Genomic DNA, 21,573 nt, shown 5'->3' with positions numbered 1-21,573 from the left:
AGCAACCAGCCCTGCCCCAGCAGGTCCCATTGGGATTTGAAATCAGATTACAGGATTCAGTGTCTTGAACACTGTCTTACACAACAGGACCTATACATGGTGCTTTGGGTGGGCACCTGTGACTCTCAGCTCTCAGTCTGGCCTCTGCACGCCTGGTTTCAATCCAGCTGCTTCATCTCAGTAATCTCTGGAAACATCTACACTGAACATTTATTTTGGAATAAGCTGTTCTTAAATAGTTATTCGAAAATAGCTTTTCAAAATAGCACGTCTACACTGCAGGGAAACCTCAGAAATAGTCTGAGGAAGGCTCCCCTAATGTACATGAGCTATCTTGGTTTAGAGAGCAAGAAAGAATAACTTAGAATGGCCCTGGGGAGGGGTTATTTTGAACTAGCAGCAGTGGAGCATCTACACATGCCTTATTTTGAAATAGCGAATTTGGAATAGGCATTATTCTACATAGAATGAGGTTTACAGAAGTCAGAATAAGCTGTCAGTTATTTCAGAATTATTTCTTACATTGTTGTTTAGGAATAACAAAATTACTTTTCCACGTAGACATGACCTCTGTCCTGCCCCAGCTCTGCTGCTTTCGGGACAAACTCCTTTCGGGACAAACTCCTTGTTAGGACCAGTCAATCTGGGACAATGAGGGTCCATCCTACCTGAGATGTGTGTTGTACAAAAGACACTTGTTCCCTTCCCCCTTCTCAGCACGGGATGCAGACACCTGTTTAGTATTGGGGTATAGCTTGGAGTAGGGTGTTTTGTTTACACATCAAGTGGTCCTTGGTTCAAATCTAAGTGCCCTCTGGGAGATTGTCTGTTTAGTTGAAATATTTACGTTTAATTCCATTGCGATCTGGATTTCTATTTATGTGGACTCTTGAAATGAATAAAAACCTTTAATGTTCTCCAGCACCAATGCACATAAACCAGGCAGACCTCTCCCTCAGCTGGAGCCAGTTCAAACCCATTGGCTACGTCTAGCAAAGTTTTTCCGTGAAAAGCAGTTGCAGAAAAGAGCGTTTAGATTGGCATGGACGCTTTTCCACAAAAGCACTTTTTGCAGAAAAGCGTCCGTGCCGATCTAGACGCGGTTTTGTGCAAGAAAGCCCTGATCACCATTTGCCATCGGAGCTTTTTTGCGCAAAACAATACCGCGTTGTCTACACTGGCCCTCTTACGCAAAAGCATTGCCAAGAACAGCATAGTATTTCTGCAAGAACACTGACAATCTTTGTCAGTGTTCTTGCAGAAATTCAAGCGGCCAGTGTAGACAGCTGGCAAGTTTTTCCGCAAAAGCAATTGCTTTTGTGGAAAAACTTGCCAGTCTAGATGCAGCCACTGTGTGTCTGGTTTCTATTTCTGTCCATTCAACAAGGGTGTTATCTGAATGCCCATTGGTCGGTCCTTGGTCTCAATGGGCTGTGCTGTGCAGAAGAACAAGAACCACGTCCATCTGGGGAGGAACGACAGTGATTGACTTTCAGGTGTTTGATTTAGAAAGTCCAACTAAGACCCAGAGAGCACCCCACTAGCAGCCAGAAATCTGCTCTTTGCTGCCTTTGGCTTCTTGCTGTGGGGACACAGAGAAGCTCTACTGAAGGAAGTTGACTCCAGCTACATATGGAGGGATGGTGAGAAGAGCAGACACATTGGCCAGGCACCACTGGGTGGGTGCCTCCCTCACCTCCCCTGTATCTGGCTGGTGCCTTGGCCAGATTAGTCATGGGGCCACTCTCTGGGACTTTTCTCCCAGCTGCTACACGTGTTGCCATTGCCTGTCCCAAGGGAGGGGAGAGGAGAGTTACTCTCCATGGCTGCAGGAGGTGCAAAGGTTGTACTCTCAGGAGCACTGGGCGCTGACACCCCCAGGGAATCACAAGGGCTTGTGGCACTGGCTCTCCTGTTCCAGCAATTGCAGTCAGAGCCCTGTCTTGCCAGTGCCAGTCACAGCAGCCTCTGCACCCTTTTTACAAGGCAGGTGCTTTAGCCAACTAAGCCATGGTGCCCTCCTTGGACAGGGTTCTAAAACTGTTTTACTTTATGGTTCCAGCCAACACCTTTGACTCCCAAAGCGCAGCCATTCCCCTCCAGCCTTCCCACCCTGGTTGCATCCGGCTCCCTGGGCACAGAAAACTACAGCTCAATGAGCAGAGGCTCTAACATGCACATCTCCCCCAGCCACTGAGACTGTGGAGTTGGGCTTGGGAGGGAGGGAGAAGTACAGCAAACACTGATCATCTTGATTGTCAACCCCTGGGTCACAGGGTTTGGTTGGAGTCCACAGGTGGGGGTCTGGCCTCCTTCGGTTTGGTCCGTTCCCGAGGGCACAGAATTAACAAGAGAGAATTCCTTTGTCCTGCAGTAATCTGAGCTGGCCAAACAGTAACAGAATTTTTCTGCACATTTATGTACAGGAGAAGAGTTTCTCATAGCTGTGATGGCTGAATGGTTCAAGTATTGTACTAAAAATCCAATAAGGTTTCATTGCACAGGTTCAAATCTTGCTCACACTGAGGCCTGTGTTTTGGCCACACCCCTAACCAGGACAACAAGCTACACAATCCCTGAGACACACTCCCTGTCAATCCCCTTCTGCTCCTGTCAGACAGACACCTGGGATGGTGACACGTGCCGGGGTCCTGAGGTCTCAGATAAATGCTTGGCTCCTGCCCCTCGCCTGGCACCACATGGCTCAGCAGAAGGAGGTTGACTAGGTGTTTCTGTGGTGTAGTGGTTATTGTGTTTGTCTAACACAAAAGGTACCTGGTTCAAAGCCAGGCAGAAACAGGATTTGCCCTTATTGTTGCTCCCTGTCAAGGGGTGCACACCCCCAGTGTGCCTCAGTGCCCCCTGACTGTCCTCATACAGCCCCTCACAGGGCAAGTTACAGTCTGTTTGGGTTGCTCATCATAGGCACAAAGCAGTTTCTAACTGGCCCTTTAAGCAAGGCCGAGTCCACAAAGCAGATTATCGTTGTAGCAGGGCATACCCCAGGTAGGGGGACCCAGGCCCACCCTACTCCACCGGGTCCCAGCCCAGGGCCCTGTGAGCTACCATGTACCAGGTCACTCCCTTGGCGGGGCCATCCAGCCAAAACGCACCAAGGTTCTCAGGCCGGGAGGGGCAGCTCCCGCTCCTGCCCTGGGCCACTTCCTACCTGGATCCCCAGGCTTCCTTCCCCTGGACTTGCCCAGCTGGCTACGATCTCCAGGCCGGCATCCCCTTGGCAGGCAGTCTCCAGGTGGCACCCACTCACCTCCGCCGGCCTCTCTTGGAGTCCCTCACAACTGCTGAGGGAGAGCTCCCTGCTCCAGTCCTTCTCCTTCAGCTGTCTCCCTCCAAGGAGCTCCTGCTTACTCTGTAGTCAGCCCTCCCCTAAGCAACCTGTGCTTCTCTATATATACCTGCCAGCTGGGCTCTCACTCCCCTAATGGGTTCAGCTGGCTTCCACCAGCCAATTGTGCTGCCATAGATAGTTGCCAGCTGGGCTCTCACTGGCCCTAAACCACTCCAGCTGGCCTCTTTCTTTCTAGCCCTGGCTCAGGGCCTGAGTCCTGGTCTTAAAGGGACAGTGCAGGGCCAGCACCCTGTCACACTCCCCTTGGTGCCCAGCTAAGAGCAGCTCCTGCTGCCCCACAGGGATGAATCCAACTCCCATGAGTCAGGGGGGGGGGGGGTGACATCAGCTGAGAATGCACCTAGGTCCCAGCCTGGGGAACAGAGATGAGTCAGGCCAGATGCCTGTGGGGGGCTTCTGTCTTGTCCTCCCCTGCCTTGGGGGGGGGGGGGGGCTGGCTCTTCCTGCTGCCTCCCTTGTGTGACTTGCTCAAGGAGGAAGAGAGGCAGAAATGGGGCAGAGGAGGAAAGCCAAGCTGAAGGAGGCAGGGGCAGAAGCTCAGCACCTCCGTGGGATTCAGTGGGGTGAGCGGAGACCCTCTTTGTTCTCCCAAAGCCTGTGGGGTGGGGCTGGCTGTGGGGAGGCAGAGTCCTGTGCCTGTCTCAGGGCGTCCCAAGGATGATGGCTCCTTGCAGCCCAGGCGAAGAACAGTGCTCTGGGTGGAAGGAAAACAGGCAAAGCTGGGTCCCAGGGGGCATGAGCTGGGGCTCCAGTTCAGCCTAATTGAGTCACAAGGGGCTTGAGTCCCAAGGTATAAGAGACAAAACTCAGGACTCTTGACTCCTCCAATGTAAGTTCAAATCTCAGTGGGTCCTGGCTTGCAAAACCGTCATGCTTCATGTGCATTGGTTTCCTTACTTGCAGGCTCCCCAGAGATAATTTTGTGCTTCCTGCCAGATGTCTGATGCCCCCTGAAGCTCAGTCTGTGTCTGTCTGGCTCAGCTGGTGGCTGTGATGGGCTGGGCTCTGTAACTTACAACCTAGCTGGAGTGACAGGAGGCCTGGGATTGTGTTTCTTGCTGCTTCCCCTGATGCCCCCATGTGTGGTCCCAGCAGCTGCCAGGCTCAGACTCTTGCTCTTATGGTGCTAACTGGTGCCCACCTCTAAGTACTCTTTTAAATTGTTCTTTATGGTCCCTCTCAGTACGTTTTTCTCCTCAGCAGCGCACAAGAGAGAAGCTGCTGCCAGTGGCCCTGCAAGGCAAGATGAGCTTTGCCTGCCTTCCTCAGCCTGACTCGCTACATGGCCCCATTCCTGCCTCCCTTCCCAGGCTGACTCAGGGCCCGAAAGGGGCTGTGGCTCCTGATGACAGGGAAGAAGCTGGGAGGCAAGATGCTGGCAGCAAGAGATTCTGGCTGCCTCTTAGCCCTGAGTCTCAGTGTGCCATGCCGGCCGCCAGCCACCTTGACCAAACCTTAAACCAGCTGAACTAGCCAGCTCAAATCACAGTGAGTTGCTAGTGACCCTATCAGAGAAAAGCCATTGGCACCTGCAGAGACATCCCTGAAAGTGCCTGAGGCACCTTTCTGAAAGGGCCACTTGTGAGTTTGGCTCTGATAGGCTGGCTAGCTCAGTTGATTCACATGTAGTGGTAATAATGCCAAGGTCATGGGTTCAACCCCTATGCTGGCCACAGGCACATTTGGGGTGGTGATTTGTTCCCCCTTTAGCTGCCTGCTATAGACAGGGAAGCAGAAGGCTGAGAGCTTTGCAGGAAGCAGGTGAGGGAACTGGTAGGCGAAAGCTCCAGCCTGCACAGACCCAGTGGCTACAAGGGCCTTGTCCTGTCCTACTTTCCCTAATACCAGGGAAAATGATTCACCTCCCTTCATTGTCCCCAATGGGGTGACCTGATGCCCAAATTCCTGCTGCAACAGTGGCTACCCCAAGGCATTTGGGGCACCTTATCCCAGAAAAGAGCTGCAGTCTAGACATAGCCTAAGGGTAAGATTTTGCTGAGTTCATTTTAAAAGGAGCTAAAACTGGAACCTTTTCTAGGTTGGGAGCCAGTGCAAGCGCTCCAATGGGCGTGGGGGGAAAGGAGGGGGGTTACCAGAGGTTCAGGGGCCAGATCCAGGCAAGCCAGGGGCCATATCCAGCCCTAGCCATAGGTTCGGGCCCCTGCTTGATAGCGCGAGTCAGGCAGCTCTAAGCAGACATAGAAACCAAACAGGGATTCTCTGGGCCCTAGAGCCAGGCCGGGCCATGGTGGGTTTGCAAGAGGCTGCAGCTAAAACGTTTCCCTGCGTGCCACCGCCAGGCAGGGAAGCGCCGCCCTGGCCAGTCCCTGGGCACATGGTGCCGTCAGGTCCCAGCCCTGGGAAGGGCCCCGAGATGCCCCCGGGCCGGTTTGCAAACACGGCGGATGGGTCCCCGCCCCTCAGATCACTTCGACCCTCCGCCGGTGCGCACCGGGCTGCAGCGAACGAGCAGCGCCTCTCCAGCGGAGCATGCGCAGTAGCCGCGATTGAGTCCGCTGCCCTCGCTCTGCGCGCAGGCGCGGGGGGACTGAAGCGCTGGGGGCAGCTGGCCCCGCACAAGCGGCTCCGCGCGCTGTTGCCCCGGGCTCGATCCGGCTGGGGTGTTCCGGGTTGGGGACCGGGCTGCCGGGAGGCTGCTGCAGGGGCTGGGCCGGTCAGTGTCACTCGGCCCGGTCTCTGTGCGGAAGCGGGCTGGGAAAGGGGGCTCGCTCCGCCCGCTCCCCGCACGGGGCCCGGTGTTGCTCTAAGTCTCGGCCCGGCACAGAGGGCGGCCGCGCTTCGAATCTGCTTGGGGCCGGGCCGGTGTCCGGCTACCCGAGGGAGGGGGCGTGACCAGGCAGCTCCCGGTCTGAGCTAAGACCTGGCGCCGGCCAGAGACTCGAGTCACTGACCCACTGCGCACGCGTGTTCTGCCCCCCTTCCATTTTGTCCCGGCCGGGTTTTCAGTACGTCCCTCCCTCCCTGCCTTGCTCAGGCCCCGTCCACCCGGTGCGATTTGGCTGCAGGGCCCGACCCCTCGCGCAAGCAAAGGGAGACAGCTGCCCCCCCACCCGCGGTCACTGCGCATGCGCCGAGGCGCGAATTCCGAGGAAGCTGTTGGGTCAGTTACCTGCTGCGCGGCAGTTTCTGAGAAGCGTAGGGTGGGGGGGGAGGGGTCGGAAGATGCGAGGTGAGGCGGGGCAGGGAAGCACGGGGGCGGGGCGAGACACATGACGTGTCAGATGAGGGCGGGGCAGATAAATCGCTGAGCGGGGAGGTTTTGCTCAGGGATCTAAATCACGGTCCCGGTGGATGTGTGGGGAGGGGGCGGCACCCACCGCGTGATGCTGCTCCTGGGGTAAACCTGGCGGGGCGGGAGGAAGCCGGTGACTTGTTCCCGGGCTCTGGGGTGCGGGGCGGCTCTTTCTCCTCAGTCAGAGGCCACGTAAGTTCGTTTGTGGAGGGAAGCTGATGCGTGAAATTTCAAGGGGCAAAGTCTGTGCAGGGGCCAAACCGACCGTTTGGGTGGGGAGATCCCACGGCTGGCTGCAGGGCCCAGAGAGGGGCCAAAGGGCAAAATCGGGGCAGGCAGCAGGGTTAAGAACAGGACCCAGGGCCTGCCAGAAAACATACTCTAGTGTGCGTGGCGGGACACTTACAGTGTTTGTAAAGATAGGGGTGAGAGGACAGAGGGATTTTCCCTCCTGCCAGGATGGGGGTGGCAGCGCCCACTTCCCAGGGCTGTGTGGGTGGCCAGTGCCTGGAGAAGATGCCTCTTCCCTACCTGAGAGGTGGGCGCTGCCCCAGGGGGTGAGATTCAGTGGCTGGGGGCTGCCTGGGAGAGCTATTGTTTTGCTTCCTGCCTAGCACTCTAGTTAGTGAGAAGACCTCCAGGATTAAAGGGACAGGGCTAGATTTAAGCCTGGCTGCTGAGTCCTGGTTTGTTCTTAAAAATGGGTTAATTGTCCCATATTTTGTTTCCCTCCCCATTGGTGCTGCCAGTGGCTGCACCTCCAACAGGTCCATCTGTACAGCCTATGTTGCATGTCAGTGTCAGCCAGCAGGGCCCCCTCCCCATCTCCTCCTGTTCCCATCCAGCACTGATTTCACAGCCAGCAGCAATAGCTGGACCATGCGAGCAGGTGGCAGCTGGTGAATTGTTCCCTCTGCCGCCTGCCCATCAGCCTTTTGCATCCTCCCTCTCTTGCTGTCCTCTCCCTGCACTGCCCCCTCATGCCCCATAACCTTCTGCTCATATCACCCTGCAGTGTGTAGCTCTGCCCATGTGCTTCCCCAGGGAGATGTGATTCCAGGTCCCAGGAGAGGGCAGTGTGTCCTCTCTCCTTTCCAGAGGAGAGCACCAGGGTCAGCTCTAGGGATGTAATGGTCTAGTTGATTAATCAGTTACCAATAAGCAAAAGCTTATAAGTTAATACTGTGCACTACGTGCATCCCCTGCCCTCCACTTGCCAGTAAATTTTTTAGCAGGCTAGCCAGCAATCCAGCTCAGTCCTGGCTTGAAATGAGTCTGGGACCTATCCCTGCTGTGGTTCAGCATATAAAGTGTATTAGAAGGCAGGTGGGCAAGCAGCCCAGCTAAGTTCTGGCTCATACCAGGTATAGGAGCCCAGACCACCCCTAGACAGGAGTTGCTGCCACCCTGCGCTGCAGCCTCTTTATCAGAGGTAGCAGCACCAGGCAACAGGCAGCTGGTCCATGAGGGGAGCTGGTTTTTAAACCAGACCAGGTCCTACCTGGCACCCTGCACTGCTGCCTCTGATACTGAGGCAGCAGCATGGAGTCGCAGGGGGCTCCTTAGGAGTGAGGCTGGAGCACACTGACTGCTGCCCCCTGCCCCTGGGGACTATAGAATAGTCGACTAACTGATAAGAATTCTTGAGATTACTGAACTATTCAATTAACCAATATTTAACATCCCTTGTCAGCTTTGCCAGACACCCAAGCATGTGAAAGAGGTGTAGGGGGGTGTCCCCCTCACTCTTTTGAACCCTAAAGATAAGAAGTCTCCAGCTATACAATCATTATGCTTAACAGGGATTTGATGTTAATTTGAACCTTTGTGCTGCTCAGTTCTAATGTATTGCTGCTGAACTCGCTTGAATATGAGTCATTTTACCGGGTGTCCAGTATCCAACATAGGGAAATGCAGTTACCCTCAGCCTGGTGCTTTTTCACATCACCCACCACTTGGGTAGATTTTGCTTCCTGAATGTTCATTACAGCCAGGTTATTAAATGCAAAAGCACCGAGATAGTTTTGAAAATAATTTTGTACTTGCAAACTTATTACCAAAATCTGTATTTCTGTAAGTACTTCTCCATCCTGCAACCACCGAAGTACACACTTTACTTTTCTATTACTTTATTGTATATACAAATATTTGGCATTATACTTGTATATTTCTACTTCTAATCATGTATTTCAGTGCCACAGTTTCTCTCTGTGCTACATGTATAATTACAATACATTCCAATGGGGGCTCTGACAGTCCCACTGTTCTGTGTTGCCAAAATCCAGGTATTTTAAATGGATTCTCTTTTTTTTTTTTTTTTTTTTGCAAGGGTCCAGAGTAGAGATGTGAGCGACTAGTCGAATAGTCATCTACCTGACCAGTATATGCTTATCGTGTAGTCGAATCACTGCTCATCTAATCGCTTCTCTCCCACCTTGCTGCCAGAGGTAGCAAGAGGGGAACAGATGCCGGTGCTGGGGGGAGTCAGTTTGAGTGGCAGGGGAGGTAGAGGCACAGCAGAGGACAGGCGTGAGCCAGGAATCCCCTGTTCTGGCAACTTTCTAGAAAACACACTCTGGGGAAACAGAGCTTTGTGCTTGGGTAGCTGGCCTAAGTGCAATCGTTTGTGTCACAGAGGGGTCAGACTGCAGAGCTAACGTTCCCCTTGGATACTGTGACTACGAATTTTACGCTCTCATCCTGCAAACGCTCACCACACCTGCTTACTAATAAACATTTGACTGGCGTTAACTTTGGACCAGAGTCTGGACACCGTGTATGAAGCAAGCAGGAGGGTGGGGTGTCACTTTGCTTGTTAGGCTTGGTGAACACTGCCAGGCAATAGGTTACAATTGATTATATAGATTGCTGATGGGCGGAGGAAGCAATGGGGGGGGGGGGGGAAGAGATCCCAGACCCCCTGGATAGGTGCTAGCCATGAGGCGAAATGAGAACAATAATCTAAAAGATTACATAGTGTTTTCCACTCATAACTTACAGAATACATTATGTACAGTTAAACAAATACTTAAACAAAGGAGACATCAGTTGTCAATTATGTGTTAAGTGGCAATGTGTCTGTCAGCGTCAGGATGGTATCTTTTCACGGATGTAATCCATTGGTGTTGTGCCTGGGGAATTAAAGCAGAAGGCAGTAAAGGTACATGACAATTGCGTATTTGTTCCTAGCACCATTGAATGTGATGGCACAATGTCCTGTCTCTCACCCGTAGGGCCTGTCCCTGGAATGTGATTGTCTGGGAAGTTATCTTTAATCTGACCTTCCTCCATTGGCCTAAGAAGTGGGGGAGGGGTGTAACCTACTCACACAGCTGTGCCTTTGACATATGCATTTGTAATCCTGTTCCAAACTTGAGATTTAAAATAGAGGTTCTTAACAGAATATCATAGCCTGCCTCAGAAATTTTTACCCTACAATTTCACTTCATCTCTGTTGGGGGGAGGGGTTATAAAGTCTCTGTTTGTTTAGTCCTTATCAGAGGGCCGAAGTCTGTGCTACAGATAAATGGAGGAAAACTAGGTATTTTAGTTGTGGAAACACCTACATCCATGTTCAGGCAACATAATTAGTGGCTTGTTTCTGAAAAACACTGGGTGCTAAGAATTGAATCCCATTGTTGCAGATGCAGCAATGTTAAAACTCAATGCAGGTGTTGAGAAATGAATATGGATTTGGGAGCTAACTTGTGTGGTGGTGGTTATGGAATAATCTAGACTCAGCATTTCCCCACAATGGCAGAGTCTAGCACAGGGGTGGCCAACCCACAGCTTGCGAGCTACATGCAGCTCTTCGATTACAAAAATGCAGCTTCTGCATGTACTACTCAGCCCAGCCCCTCTGCGCAAGGTACCCCAGCACCTATTTATGGCCAGGCCACTCTGCACATGCATCCCAGCCAGCACATGCTGGCCCCGGAGCAGCTTGCGCAGCCGCTTCCCCTGGCACAGCTCCTGCCAGCCTTGGAGCAGCTTGCCCTGCTTCCCCCAGCACAAGGCCTACCACCAGAGCACCTACGTATGGCTGGGCTGCTTTGTGCCATATTCCAGCACGAGCTCACGGCCGGGCTGCTCCGCGCATGAGCCCTAGCCAGCACATGCTCAAAGCCAGCTGCTCAGCACACGCACCCAGTGACTGGAGAAAGACGTGCTTGGCAGTGGCAGTGTCTCCAGCTCCAGGACTGGGACCCAGTCATAAGGTTGAGGGGGAGTGTTTGGGGAAGGGGAGAGGAGGGGGATTGGCTTGGGGGGGGTGCATGGCTGTGGGGGAAGGAAAGAGATGTGGATTTGGTTAGAGCGGGGTGGGAAGTAGGAATCCCAGGACTGCAGGCCAGCTCCAGCTTCTCAGGAAGCATGCAGCTGTTATGGAGAGCAGAGGAAGAGCATGTGCTTCTTGAGAAGTTGGAGATGGCATGCAATCCCGGGTCTCCTACCCACACTCGCACCCACACCCTGCACAGGCAGGCCGCAGGGGGAAGAAAGTGCCCAGCCATGTGACAGACTCGGCATTTCAGGAATTGTGCCAGCTATTTAGAGGAGGGGAGGGGAAGAGCAGCCCATTCACTTCCTGAGATACAGGATCCCCAGGTACCAGCCAAGCTGTCCCTGTCCCCTCCCTCTGGCCAGATCCCCTGCCCCCACCAGCACTCTGTTCCCTGCCCCCACCAGCAGAGTTGGGATTGGGGGTTTGAGGGATTTTTTTTTTGCATCTCACTTGTGTGGCCTCAACTACCTTTTCTGTGGGTCAGTGACAGATTCCCCACTCCTCTCATAACTAAAGACAATGCTGAAACATGTTGTGTTTCACATAATATTTTATTTAAAAATGAAGTCTGGCCAACAAGCCCCTACTTGGGACTAAGCTCCCATCTGGCTGCAGCATCATAACACTCCTGCACCACATCCTGGACCCCAAACTTGAGCCTGTCATATACTGGAACCCCCATCCTGAGCCTCTTACATCCCTAAACTCCTGCACTCTCACATCCACAAGCTTGCGGCTTGCTCAGCACCCCAAGCCTCCACCTGACCCCAACACTCTCCAGTCTGAAGTCCCCTCCCTGAGCCAGCATCCCCTTCTCTACTTTCTCTTGCACCCAGATTCCCTCCCAGAGCTTCCACCTTTCACCCCTTGCCACACCCAAATCCTTCATTCCCACCCCAGATCCTGCACCTCCTGTTTCAATGCAGTGAGAGGGGCTCTTGTCCAAAATGTCCTGTAATGTTATTTTTATCACTTTATTTTGTGTACTTTATATATCTACCCGGTGCTATCTTTGTGACAGCACGCCCCAGGCTGGTGTCCCAGCACCTATTTTCCCTGCATAACTTTAATGAATTGCATTCCCCTCGGGTGTACCAGTTTGGGAGATGTGGGTATTAATGAGCACCTCCAGTGCAGCACATTTTTTCCCCTCAACATCTTTCTCCTCTGACCCCCGTGGCTCTTCACACTCTCTCCACTGCTATTTTGGCTCTTCATTTCTAATGGGTTGTCCACCCCTGGTCTAGTACTTGTGTCACTAGGGACAGAGTCTGGAGAGAATAGGGGCATGGAAAAGATTAAAGCTCCCTCTGAAATGTCTCCAATTGCCCATCTCCACTGCCAGACTGCAGAACACCCATGTCTGTCTCCAGCTCAGCCCGTGGCTTGCTGAGCCAGGGAAAGGAAATGGCTGTGGCCGAGCCAGTGAGCTTCGAGGAAGTGGCTGTGTATTTCTCTGAGGAGGAATGGGCTCTGCTTGACCTGGGTCAGAGAGCCCTCTACTGGGATGTGATGCAGGAGAATTATGAGGCTGTGAGCTGGCTGGGTAAGGATTCCTGTCCCTTTGGGTAACAGAAGCTGGGTGAGCTCTGGAGCAGCTGGGTTGGTTTGGTTTTACATCCCTCATTGCCCCCGCCCCCAATGTCAGGAATATCAGCCCCAATAATCCTGGCTCCTGTGTGAGAGACTGTCACCTCCATGCCCCCTTCCAGAGGAAGAAGGGTCACGGACATAACAATGGAGCTGCTCTTCCCACAGCCAAGGTCTCAATATGATTCCCCACCATCTTGCCTGTCTTGTGCCTTGGCCAGAGGTGTCAGTGGAAGGGCCCAGGCAGCAACAGCTGGTACCAGAGTTGTGGGGCTGGGTGTAGCTGATGTTAATGCCTGCAGGATCCCCTTGTGCTATTGTGCTGATTACCTTGAAGGGGGAGGGATAGCTCAGTGGTTTGAGCATTAGCCTCTTAAACACAGGGTTGTGAGCTCAATCCATGAGGGGGGGCTGTCTGGGGCAAATCTGTCAGGGATGGTACTTGGACCTGCTATGGGGGCAGGAGACTGGACTCAATGACCTTGCCAGTTCCCTTCCAGCTCTATGAGATATCTAAGGTGCAGACTCAGAGTCCTTTCCTGCCTCTGGTAGATTCTGTGCAGCCCAAGGGGCACCAAATAGCAGGCCTGACTGACTACAAGAGGAAGGCTGGGAAACCACACAAAGGCTGCTGTTGGCAGAGTAGAACTGAGCCTGCAGAGGGAGAGGTGAGCTGCAGGAACACCCAGAGAAGCAGCACAGCCTGGCACTGCTGTGGCCAGCAGCTATTCTAGGCAGCTGGAAGGGCCTGAATAGGCAGTGTGGAGCACAGGCATGGCCTGAAGCAACCAGCCAATGGTTCCTTTTTCTGCTCAGACAACTTCCTTTACCTCCTTCTGGTTCAGTTAAAGCATCTGAGCCGCTGAGCAGGCTGAACTGAGTTCCCCAGCCAGGAGCTTTGGGCACAGAGCCCCTGAGGAGCTAGAGCTCTGCTGGGTCCCTTCTCTCCATGCCCTAGTGACCTGTCACATGGCAGCTGCAATCTGAGCCCTGCCTGGAGGCCTTGGTGTCAGACCTGCCAGCCCTCAGCCCTCAGCCCTCGCTAGAGCTCCCCTTCTGAGCAGTGTGTTCCTGACATGGTCTATGGCAGGGGGATGGAACAGGCCATGAGGGAGGCTGAGTTGTACCTTAGAGAATGCAGATGAGCACTCAGCTCCCCTGGGGAATCAGCCGGGCTATTTCCTGTGGCAGGGGGGATGCACCTTTACTGCAGATGAGTGTGTCCTGGGATCTTATATCAGCCAGAGCCCAGCCTCTTCAAGGTGGGGAAGGAACCTCTTAATGAACCCCTTAATGAACAAGATCAGGCACTTTTAATTGTTCCCCAAACAGGATTTCCAGTCTCAAAAGCTCATGTGATCTCCTGGGTGGAACAGGGGGAGGAGCTGTGGGTCCCAGATTCCCAGGTCTATGAGGAAGGGGAGATCATCACCAGCACCCACACAGGTGAGCAATCAGCTAAACTGACTCAAACTATTTTTTGTGTCCTGATAGCAGGTGTCACTTGTGCATTTTCATCAAGTCTCACTGACCATTCAGCCTGTCTTCAACTCCAGTCTGAGGGTGTTGGGCGGGGGAAAGGCTTATGGGGGAAGGAGAGTGAACTCAGCTCATGATTATTCAGTCTTTCTAGCCATTCTTTGGGTGTGTGTGCCCTTTTCTGTTTTTGTCTTTGAGTTTCCTTTCAGGTCAGCTCTGGGAATGACTCCTGTCTGGATTCTCTCTCTATCCCAGCAGGTGATGGGATGCTGAGTGAGAATGAGAAGAGTCTTCAGCAGGAAGGACCAGAGCGAAAGGCTCCATTTGGGGTGTTATTGGGAATATCTGAAAGGCATGTTTCTCAGAGTCCTGAACAGGGAGAGACCTGTGAGAGTCAGCATAGCCCACAAAGGTGGCAAACAAACCATCCAGGAGAGGGACAGGGTAAATTCAGTCACAGAAGCAGAGGAGTGAAAGCAAACACAGAAACAGTTCAACAGAAAATCCCCCAACAGCAGTCACCCTATGCTTGCAGTGACTGTGAAACTCTTACTGAACATGAAAGAGCCCACACAGGAGAGAAACCCTTCAGCTGCTCTGACTGTGGGAAAAGTTTCCGTCAGAGGTCACACCTTGTTATCCATAGGAGAATCCACACAGGGGAGAAACCCTTCACCTGTTCTGACTGTGGGAAAAGTTTCCGTCAGAGCTCAAATCTTATTATCCATAGGAGAATCCACACAGGAGAGAAACCCTTCAGCTGCTCTGACTGTGGGAAAAGCTTCACTAGTAGCTCACAACTTAATACACATTGGAGAAGCCACACACGGGAGACACTCTTCACCTGTTCAAACTGTGGGAAAATCTTCAGTCGAAGGACACAGTTTGTTAGGCATCAGAGAACCCACACAGGAAGAAACACAGTAACAGAGGTGGGGAAAATCTCTCAGGAAGCAGAATCTGGCCCACCTAGCCCTTTGATCCTGCCTGTGAGGCAGTGCCAGGCCCTGACTCCTAATGAGCAGGTGCTGCAGGGGAAGGAGCTCACCCCACCTCTCTTCCCGCTGTGCAGCCACTGTAAAGCAGGCAGCACTGGGACTGAAGCTTCTCAATGGCACATCAGCCACATGGAGTGGGGCCGATCTTGGAGGCTGTAGGGCTGCCACTGCATCTCTGGCCTCTAAGGCTGGCTCATGGCCACAGGCATAGAATCTCATGGCTGTGATGTCTCTGGGGTTGGCCCTGAGCTGCATTGCTGTGGTAGTCACCCCCAGCCCCGGGCCATGTGGCTGCAGCAGTGATACCATAGCTGTGGCAGTGGTAACTCCAGGGCCAGCCCTGGACTGTGTGGCTGCCGCAGCAGCAAATCCTCCCTCTGGGGCAGCCAGGACAGTGTGGTTGGAGATGTTGCTTCAAGTGGGCACAAAGCCAGGGAATGTTCCCCCTCGTCCCCAGACCCCCCTGACCTGAATTCCTTCACTTTCCTCCCCCCAGCACCCACAGCTTGCTCCGGCACTCTCCCTTGTTCTTGCACCCTCTCTCCTGGTCACACACTGCACCCTCCATTGTTCCTGTTCCTTCCACCTGGCTCAACACCCTACCACCAGGCTGATTCTGCACCCCAGCTCCCTCCCAGATCCTGCAGCCCTGCCTTGCACACCGTACCCCTCATTTTTGTCCCTAGCCTAGAACCAAAGGAATTCCATAAAATCTACTAACTCCAGAATCCCAGAAAAGTAAACCTGTTCTATGGGAAGCCCTGAACCTCAGTCTCCATCTTCCCATCACCCCATAAGGCTGGGGCACCAGAGGAGTGAGGTGTGTCAGTTGGTGCCACATCAGTGAACATTGAGGAGTTTTGGAGGAGTTTTTTTGCTTCTCACTTTGCTTTCCCAATTGATTTTTTTTGTGGGTCAGTGACCCCCAACCCAAAAATATTTCTTCACCCCTGCCTTAAGTAAACAAAACATTGTAACCTTTTGTGTTGGACATAATGTTTTCTTTTATTTAAAATTAAGCTGACAAAGAAACATGAGAAATTAAAAATTCTTAATCTGTATTATAGTTTAAATTAAACTGATCTCTTCAGCTGAAGCACTAGCAAAAATAGCTCAGGTATAATTATATAGTTAATGGTGAGTGTCCATTAGCAACTGGTAGTTCATTAAAAGGTTTGCATAGACCCAGGTGGTCCACAGGTCATGCAGTGGAGAGAGTCCCTCCCCCATCCAAAGAGAGTGGCATGGCCCAGGGAAGGAGGATTAAATCTTTGCACACCCCTTGGGAATGGTTGCTGACCCCTGTTCTAGTTCTGCTAAACAACTGGCTAAGCTCCAACGACCGTCACGGCAGTAAGAAGTAACTGAGGTGGGGCAGCGCCGGCAGGGGTGCTTATGCCCCGCCATGGCGGTGCCACTCCAGGGGGCGCCCTGTCGGCGCTACGAGTACCGCTAGGGAAAACGCTCCGGAAGACGCGGTGCATGCGGTGTGCACACCTACTTCGAATGGACATGAGCAACCACTAGAAGAAGAACAAAGATTTCTGGGTAGCCCCGAACTGATGGGTTCAGGCAGGGACGCACCCTACACACTTGCTCGAGTTGCAAAAATAAGATAACTAAGAAGCTGCATTCTTGTACCTGCTGAGATGAGGAACAGTTTGTTTTGAGAACTGATAAGAAAACTCCCTGTTTCTGCTCTTCCCCTGTTTGTTCCAAACTCCCTGTTTATGTTCACCTTTTGGCCATAACAAACTGTCTCCTTGTTGCCCGGTACCTGTCTTTTGGGCTGATAAGAAATTGCTGAAGCATTATGAATTGCTTAAGGCCATGATGTATAGTTGGCCAGGTGTGCATGAATACTAGAAGTTTCTAACTTATAAAGGGGGATGGGTTGCTTGGGCAAATAGTCTATGACGTGACGGAACTGTCTATATAAGCCTACCTGTCAATGAAATCGTGGCTGGTTCTCTTTGGAGACAGGCCTCTCTCTATTGTAAGTGCACTATTCAATAAAGAGCTTGTGATTGGATCTTGCTGGTGTTGCCTGTCTCTATTGTAAGTGCACTATTCAATAAAGAGCTTGTGATTGGATCTTGCTGGTGTTGCCTGTCTCTTCGCGGTCAGACAACGAACAAAGGCCGTCCGGGTTCGAGTCCCCGACAGTATGAGTGTTATTTGGGGATAACACTTTCATCTACAGACTGACCATTCTTCTCTGAAGTGGTTTCACACAAAGAGACTACCAAGAAACTCCTTTGTCTTTGACATACAGCACTTCTTAGGAGTTTCTAACAAAGTTGCAGATGCATTCTCCCTTGAAACTTTTCCAGACTAAGCCAGTTAAAACTCTCCTTGTATCTAAGTTGTCGTATTCCATGCATGCAGAGGATCTTGTTTAGTTTTTTGTGTATTCAGTAGTGAATTTACTGTGTGCAGGTATATTCCTAAACCTCCAGAAAAAAAAATCACAGACAATGTGGACCACCCGTCTAGCCCAGTCTCTGTTTTCAGAGGTGGATGATGGATAGGAGGAGTGCTGGCTTTTTCTAAACTTCCCTGTATTCAGTAACCAAAGGATTCAACCCAGGTAACCAGAAAATGTGGGCAGGAAGCCAGAAGAACCAATAAGAAATATGGACATTTGAATTGGAGGAGATATGTGCCTACTGTGTTTCTTTGTGTGAGTTTTAAGTCAGGAACTCGGGGAACAAGATGATGATTCATAGACTCAGACTGCGGGAAGTTTATGCCCAGAGGCGACCCACATGACAGTTGCCTTAAGTGTCTGGGTGAGGCCCATCTCGCAATTGCCTGCAAGATCTGTAAGTCCTTTAAGCCCCGCACGAGGAAAGAAAGAGTTTCCCGCCTGAAACTTCTCATGGAGACAGCGCTACAACCGGTGCCACTGGAGCAACCTACGGTGCGCAGCACACCAGCTTCGACGCGTGAGACCCCTCATTGGCACTGTGTGTCCGCGTTAAGATCTCGGCACCGGTCTCACTCTCCTCTTTCCAAGAGGGTAAAGAAGTCTCGTGGAAGGTCCCCTTCAAAGAAGTCAGACTCGGTCAGGTACCACGGTGCCGGTTCACCGGTGCACATATCACCTGCAGTGCACCACAGTCGGCGAGGAGGCCTCGATAGTCCTGGTCACCTCCCTTCGCACCGTCCATCCACACCGGACACATTTGAAGCGACGCAGGACCTTATTAGCCTCACGACCTCCCCTCCGTCGTCGGTTGAGACGGAAGGGTCGAGGTCACCCTCGCCAGAGGCTGAGCTGGCTACGGCTTCACCCACGCATGGCCCAGGTCGGCATGCTAAGGCGACTCATGCATCGGGACCACCCCATATGGGGTCAGTACCGCTCGCTACTACGGCACCATTTTCGACGCCGGGTCGCTAGTCCCGGTCAGCTTCGGGCCGCGCTCAAACTTCGGTGCAGCTGACCTCCTTGCCAGCCCCCCACCTGGTGGTACCGGTGCCGTACCCCTGCAGCCGTGTAGCGTCCACTCAGGCATCTCTCCCCTCCACGGCACCAGGCCTCCTGGAGTTGGCATCCGTCTCCGTGCCCTCACCAGCACCGGCGTCAACGGGATGGCAGTCGGCGACTCCTACAGCACCACCTCCAGTACCGGGCCTGGGTACCCCGGTACCGTGCACGACAGTACTGTCTCTTATGGCACCGGGCTTAGGCACCCTGGTGCCGCATCTGCCGGCGACTACTCTGCTGGCACCGAGCCTGGGCACCCCAGTGCCGCATTTGCTGGTCACCTCACACCCGGCACCGGGCCTGGGCACCATGGTGCCGCAGCTAGTGACAAGTCTCCCGGCACCGGGCATGGGTCCCCCGGTGCCGCAACTTGTCCGGCCCCGCCGTACTCATGTAGGTAAGCCAGAGTCCATGGCAAGGTTTGCCCCACATTCGTCCTCGGCTCCGCCGTGGCCAGAGTCCAATTACTCGTCGGATTCTGATGCAACTTCCATCCGGTCGGGGTCCGTCCCACCGGCGGGACCATCCTCAGAAAACCTGGCCCCTGCATCCACAGTGGCCCTTTTGGACTCCCTGGGCCTACCATCAGTGGCAGGGGCTGGTGCCCCTTCTTTGGTGTCGGAGGCTTCGGGTCACCGCTCACAACCTTCAGCATCTTTGTCTCAAGCTCCCCCCTTCCCTGCATGGGGCGCCACAACCTGATTCAGCGGCACTGGCACCGGCACCGGCACCGGTGATGGACCCACAGGGGACGCAGGACGTTCAACCGGCACCGCAGTTGGCACCAACCGTGCCTATACCAACGCAGGAGTCATCCTCATCGTCGTCCCCAGATGAGGCTCTAGCAGACCCGGCACCGAGTCTGCCTACCATGGATGCCCGTACGCACCAGGAACTTCTCCAGCGCATGGCAGTGAATCTAACCATCCCGGTGGAACCTGTCATTGAGGACACGGATCCAATGGTGGACATCCTCACCGAGGACGCACACATGCAGTTGGCCTTACCGCTCAATAAAACGGTAACCAAAATCGCTAATGCTCTGTGGCAGACGCCGGCGACCTTGGCCCCTACCTTAAAAGGGGTCGAGAGGCGCTATTACGTCCCGCACTTGGGGCATGAACATCTGTATTCGTAGCCCATCCCGGGTTCCTTGGTCATGTAGGCCGCGGCCCAAAAGGAAAGGCTCCCTCAGCCTGGCCCATCTCCAAAGGCAAGAGAGCCTAAGCGGCTGGATTTGATGGGCCGTAAGGTTTACGCCACAGGGGCACTACAACTCCAAATCGCTAACCAGCAGGCGATGTTAAGCCAGTATGCCTTCAATACCTGGCAGGCTGTCGAAAAATTCAGAGACAGGCTCCCAGTGGAGGACCGTCAGGAGTTCGCAGCCATTGCTTCTGAGGGCAAAGTCATTGCACGAACCGCTCTCCAGGCATCCTTGGACATTGTTGATTCGGCAGCCTGCACTATGGCAACTGGCGTCGTTATGCGTCGTGGGGCATGGCTGCACGTTTCAGGGATTCCCCCTGACATCCAAAATACAATCCAGGACTTGTCTTTCGAGGGCAAAACTTTGTTCTTGGAGCACACTGACTCTAGGCTCCATACCCTGAAGCACACAAGGTCCACGCTGAAGTCCTTGGGCATCCACACGCCTGCCCCGCAGCATCAACAGCTGCCCTTTAGGCAGCAGGGGAGGGCACAGTCCCAGGTCTCCCATGGGGATTACTGGAGGTGCCGCTCCCGGGCCCCCAGTGGAGGTTCTGGGGTGGTTGCGCACCCCCAGAGTGCTAGGGGTCGACGTCGTCACCCCAGGGTGGATAACCAGTGGGGAGGTCCCCACGGCCCTTCCCATCAGGGCAAGCCGCAATTTTGATGCCCTCTTCGAGGGTCACGTACCAGTCTCCCACCCTGGTCCCCCGTTTGGGGCCAGGTTATCCCTTTTTGCCTGTGCATGGGCACTAATCACATCAGACACCTGGGTTCTGAACATAGTAAATGGAGGCTATACTATTCCATTCCTGGGCCCACAGCCTTCAAACCCCCCTTCTCTGTCCCCAGTAAGGGACACCCCTCACGAACACATCCTGTGCCAGGAGGTGTCCGTGCTCCTCGCAAAAGGGGCAATAGAGGAGGTTCCCCCACACCTGCGGGGAAGGGGATTCTACTCCCGATATTTTGTTGTCCCCAAACCAAAGGGAGGAGTCCGTCCCATCTTGGACCTCAGAAATTTAAACAAGGCGGTCATAAAACACAGGTTCAGAATGGTGACCTTGGCCTCAGTCATCCCAGTGCTACAGTTAGGAGACTGGTACACGACTCTCGATCTCAAGGACGCGTACTTCCACGTGGCAATCAGATCCAGCCACAGAAGGTTCCTCAGGTTTATGGTGGATCAGCACCATTTTCAGTTTACAGTGCTCCCCCTTGGGTTATCCACGGCACCAAGGGTGTTCACCAAATGTATGGCTGTGGTTGCGGCGTTTCTCCGCAAACAAGGGGTGCACATGTTCCCGTATCTCAACGATTGGCTAATCCGAGGTCGCTCATACGAGCAGGTGAAAGATCACGTGGCACTCACGAAAGCCCTCTTCCTAAAATTCGGGCTCATGCTAAACGACGAAAAGTCTTCTCTGACTCCCTCCCAGCATCTAGAATTCGTGGGAGCCCTTCTCGATGCAAGGGTGGCAAGAGTGTTCCTCCCCAAAAGCAGGTTCCTCTCCATAGTGGAGCTGATTTCAGGGTTAACCCGGTCCCCTATCACGACCCCTCAGGTCTGTTTGAGGCTCCTGGGCCATATGGCGGTGTGCACGTACACGGTGCACCACGCCAGAATGAGAATGAGACCCCTGCAGGCTTGGTTGGCGAAGGCCTTCATCCAATCCCGGGGTCTTTGGGACTCGGTAATCACAGTGCCCCCAGAGATCCTGGACTCCCTCCAATGGTGGACCTAGAAAACTGTGGTGTGCAGCGGGATCCCTTTCAATGCCCCTTCCCCCTCCCTCACGCTGATCACTGATGCATCCGACCTGGACTGGGGAACACACCTGGGGCTACACAGGACTCAAGGCCTCTGGTCCACCTCGGAACGAACCCTTCACATAAACG

The 21,573-nt window shown here is 53.4% G+C and overlaps 1 long non-coding RNA gene across 1 annotated transcript; it reads left to right on the top strand.

Annotated features, from left to right (window-relative positions):
- The first annotated feature begins 5,918 nt into the window (after positions 1–5,918).
- On the top strand, positions 5,919–18,685 carry LOC142821512 (uncharacterized). The gene is made up of 3 exons (XR_012898258.1): positions 5,919–6,491; positions 13,828–13,941; positions 14,230–18,685. It is a non-coding gene; the product is annotated as an uncharacterized LOC142821512 (long non-coding RNA).
- The last annotated feature ends 2,888 nt before the right edge of the window (positions 18,686–21,573 follow it).

This window comes from Pelodiscus sinensis, chromosome 31, assembly GCF_049634645.1.
Source record: "Pelodiscus sinensis isolate JC-2024 chromosome 31, ASM4963464v1, whole genome shotgun sequence".
Lineage (NCBI taxonomy): Eukaryota > Metazoa > Chordata > Testudines > Trionychidae > Pelodiscus > Pelodiscus sinensis.
Note: the sequence above shows the minus strand (reverse complement) of the source record. Positions and strands in the feature narration are given on the sequence as shown.